General features: G+C 39.5%; 1 long non-coding RNA gene across 1 annotated transcript in view; it reads left to right on the top strand.

The window, feature by feature from the left end:
* Nucleotides 1–4,613, top strand: part of LOC101855424 — a 169,961-nt gene that overhangs the window by 62,886 nt on the left and 102,462 nt on the right. The window contains exon 2 of the long non-coding RNA XR_220520.3: nucleotides 861–1,071. This is a non-coding gene — a long non-coding RNA (uncharacterized LOC101855424). The remainder of the gene's footprint in view (nucleotides 1–860; nucleotides 1,072–4,613) is intronic.

Below are 4,613 nucleotides of genomic sequence, written 5' to 3'. Positions count from 1 at the left end.
CACACACACACAGAGAAAATGTCATTGAGTGGTCATACAAAATAATATTATTCTCACAATCCAGACAAGTACTGAATATTTATTGACAACAGTACGAATTACTATTAGAATACATGTAATAATAAAGTAAAATGTACATTATAGAGTCCTTAAAGAGTCACACCTTGTAAATAACCATGTAGTCATTAAACGGGCATTCAACCCATACCATGTCAAGGTGGACGCAACATGCTTCTCACTTTAATCTCAGCACCACGGAAATAAAAAAGATAAAGTGGGGTCATTTTCCAGATTATTATATCCTGTTGGTGTCGATAGTCGAATGCTTAGGCTAACGCCGGACTTGTAGTTGTGAGATTGGGGTTCGTACAACACCAACTCTAAAGTTTAGAAGCATGGGTTTCGGGGTTTGGAGGTTGGAGGTTCAGATTGGTCCGACATTTTGTCGTTTTGGAAAGGCACTATCATTACGTAGATTTCTCATTTGACTCGTTCGTATTGGAGATGGACGTAAAATTCGAAGGTTCCATCTTTTAAATGAACAGAACGCATTGCAACGAGCGCTTACCTATACAGTTTCGTGCAATTTCTTTTTCAAGTATATCCCGTACTTCACTCTCACTCCTGTTCAGTTTTCAAAAAATCGTTTAACCCGCATACCAGAACAAACAAATCGCCCAGAATGTAAACAGGTTTGCTTTTTGTTTACATCTGAAATCGTGCCGTATCGCGAACATTCTCTTTCAAAATATTCAGAACGGAATCTCTCGCTTCCTCGATCGTGCTGGCAGACTCCATCAAACGACCCACCTCTCAGCAAATTGCTAATCCCTCTTCTGTTGTTCTTGTATTCTTTCCAGATAGCCAAAGGCCAGCAGCTAACAGTTTGAAGAGTGAGTTCAACTTGCCCTCTGTCTGAGCGAGTACTCCCAGTTCCCGACAGATAAGTTTGGCTTGCACGATCTCTGCGTGACCCCTGCGTGACACAGATGGAAGCGTGCGACTGAGAAGGTCGCTGGATGTCAGAGGAGATCGCAAGAGATGAGCTTGTTTATGGAAGGATAGATCTAGGTGAGTTTTTGAGCCTTTAATGCCTTCCCTTTTAAATCTTTGGGGAAACCAAACGTTTCTTTTTTAATTTGTAACTCAACTTCTGTGGTTTCGAAGTTTCAGACGCCCATTGCTGTTGCATACAAAAGACGAGTGTTTAATTCCCGGGTAGGGAAACTATTTTTCAAAACATTTTGTTGTAAAATGGAAGTTGAAACGATTATGAACATTTATAAATTTACCAGGTGGGCTTTGACCATGCCTGTCAGGGCCTACCAGGGCTGATAGGCGTACAACATTCCAGCAGAAAGTCCGATTTAATCAATACAATTTCTCTTCACTTTAGGAATGGAATTTGGGTCTTCTCTTAGTAATAAATGTATATGTTATTGTTTTAGTAAGTGTTTTACGGCACTTGCAATACGACAAGGTCATATAAGTGCCAAAGATTAGCGGTGTTACAAGAGAGTAACAAACACAAAAAAGAATGAGGAGAATCATAAGGACGTTGGTTGGTTGATAGGAGGGGAGAAACAAACCACCCCAGAGCACCTGCTAACCATTCACAAAGATTAATGACACTTCAAACACAAACAGAAAATAATAAATAATTGCCAATTTTTCGTGCGACGATGAAACGCATATAATAATCGCAGCACCACAGACACTGGTCGTTGCACGCAAAAGACGTGAGTTCAATCCTCCTTTGGGGAAGTTTTGCTGGGATGCTGTATTTGATACAGCTCTGTTTTGTCCTTGACAGACATTGCCAAACATCCCACAGCATTATGGCTTAAACTGTTCCGGTCGGGGAGTAAACTATCAATTTTTATTTGTTTTTAAGTGATTTTGTTTGTTTAGATCTATAGTAAAAACAAAACTATTTTATGTCTGTGAAACTTGGGACAAATTACAAGACCTTATAGCTACTACAGTTGAGGGTGGGTTAGTGTTTCGGGTGTGAAAAAGGAAAGGGGTGGGGCGGGGGATATGTTAGGAGGGTTCAAAAAGAAGAACGGAAAGAAAGTCTAGACAGGGGAGATCACCTATTCGCCCATATCTTGTACTAAGAACGTAAACAGGAAGAACCTTTGGCTCATCGAAGATAAAAGAGATACTTAAGTTCAGAATGCCTTCAGATCTAAAGGAATCCACGCTGCCGCTGAGGGGATTACTTCACGTACATTTCTAGAAACCACTTAAATCTCTCTCTCTCTCTCTCTCTCTCTCTCTCTCTCTCTCTCTCTCTCTCTCTCTCTCTCTCTCTCTCTCTTTCTCACACTTGTTTCCTAAATTTCGTTTTTCTGCGTTCTTTTCAATCCATTACACTTTAGCTTTTATCGAAAATAACAAGACAAATACAAATACATTCGCCCATGCATCAGGGGAAAACTGACTCGTCCATTTCTTCGTCCATTTTAATTCTGATTTAACACCCCCCCTCCCCCCCCTCCACACACACACATATAGCCCCAAACAACCTCCTGTCGTGTTTCGTGTTAATTTAAAAAAAACTATCTGTGCTTATATATATAATATACACATGTATATGTGTGCGTGTGTATGTGGGAAGGGGGGTAATGCCCTTATCATCGCATATAGCTTTTGTAAGAAGCGTGATCTCCGAAACTACCTGTCTCCTATAGAACCAAGCGCAACGGGCCGAGACCCTTAAAGACTACACGAAACAGATCAAGTTCAAAAACTCCCAGGCTGGGATTCAAACCGGGGCCATCCATCGTCCAGCATGATACAAACTGAGGTTAACGGGGCGTTCGTGGAAAGGGAGGGGGGGGAGGGAAATGACTAAAGGGATAGACATAGCCAAGAGCATACAATGACAAATAGACATGCAAGGAGCATAATTTATTATATTGACTACACTGTATCGTCTTTTATGTACTTTTTTTTCTTTTTCCTTCCTCTTGAATCGTAAGATGTCGAGGGGAGGTACAATGCTTTAACTATGGCCATATGCGTGGCTTCTGTTATTGATTTTATTCTATTGGAGGACATCTTTAACGCCAAACAGTCACATTTCGTGTGGTCTTAGTTGCCTTCATATTATCCTCCAGCCTCTTTGAGATGTAAGCTCGTGAAGCTGTTTGATTTGGTGACATTCTCTTCAGTCATGAGATGAATGAACCACATATTCTTTGACTTTGTATGTGTTCTTTTTACTGTCCACATTTTATAACTAAAGACATTAGATAACTGATTCCAATGCCTCTTTGATAATATACATAATGTTAGTTGATGGGATTAATTTTCCACACGTGTTACTTTTTAAAACCGAATAGCACCATTAATAGTTCTAATTATAGATAGAAGCATTGTCTAGCTTTCTCTATTGGGTGCTGCTGCAGGCTCTTTCTAATTTGAATTTCAACTTTTATGTTTAATAACTTGTTGAAAGGATGACATTTTTAAACGAGGAATCTGCCTATGCAGGTAATATTAACCACAACCACTACGATTGTTTTTTTCTGAACTTTTGTCTTCTAGGCGGCTGGGACCTAACTTTTATCTGAATAATGATATAACTTCTGTCTTAGGCACCACACTCACCAGGAAATAAAAATAATAATAATAATAGATAGCATTTGTATAGCGCATATCCCCGCTCAACAGCAAGCTCTATGCGCTTTACACTATATTATTACCCCAGCAGACCATAGAACACTCCGAAACATTCTCAGCTTCCCGGGAAGCATACAGTGCAAGCTGCGGATTTCACGCACTCAAACACTATCAAACTGACAAGATCTTTCACTGTCTATAGCTGGGTACCCATTTCCACCTGGGTGAAGTGAGGAAAATTCGTGTAAAGTGCCTTTCCCAAGGACACAACGAAATCTTCCTCTCAATACACGGCTACCAGTATGCAAATGAGGAAATTGCCGCTCTTTCATCTCTCTTCACGACCAAGTGACGTCATATTACTTAGCCCGTGTGACAAGTGGAATTCATGTTAGTGTGTGCGGGGCCTTACATCCAGTACACATTGCCCATTGGATTGATTTAACTCTGTTGGGCCCAGCAAGATTTCCATTCATAAATGGAGCAAGTGCTTCCATTTTTCAGAATAAGACGACCAAATTAATTTAACTAAATTCGAATATGACGCTCTGAATCAAACACTGGTGTGGTGAAATGAGGCGCTAAGGAAAAATATTGAAATTGAAGAAACTGGCACTTTTCCGTCTGTTCAGCAATTTCATTAAATATTTCCCCCCTTTTTTTTATTCAACAACTTAGGTGTCCATTTAAAACACATTTCTTGGTAACTGTATATAAAGATGTAAATTTTTAGTATTCAAGAACACTGCAGTTTGGAAGTCACCAAATTATGTTGGCCATTTTCTCGCTAATTTTACCTCTAGCACCACCTAATTCAATAATAAATTCACGACTATTTTTCAAAACATTTTGATATTCTTTTTACATCAAAGGCAGGACAAACAATTTTAAAATTATACCAACATCTATACATATAATATATTTCAAAAATCAACGACAGGCTCATTCCACCACGCCAGGACATATTAACTGTGATTTCCAAA

This window comes from Aplysia californica, unplaced genomic scaffold, assembly GCF_000002075.1.
Source record: "Aplysia californica isolate F4 #8 unplaced genomic scaffold, AplCal3.0 scaffold00220, whole genome shotgun sequence".
NCBI lineage: Eukaryota > Metazoa > Mollusca > Gastropoda > Aplysiida > Aplysiidae > Aplysia > Aplysia californica.
This window is presented reverse-complemented; position numbering and strand designations above follow the sequence as displayed.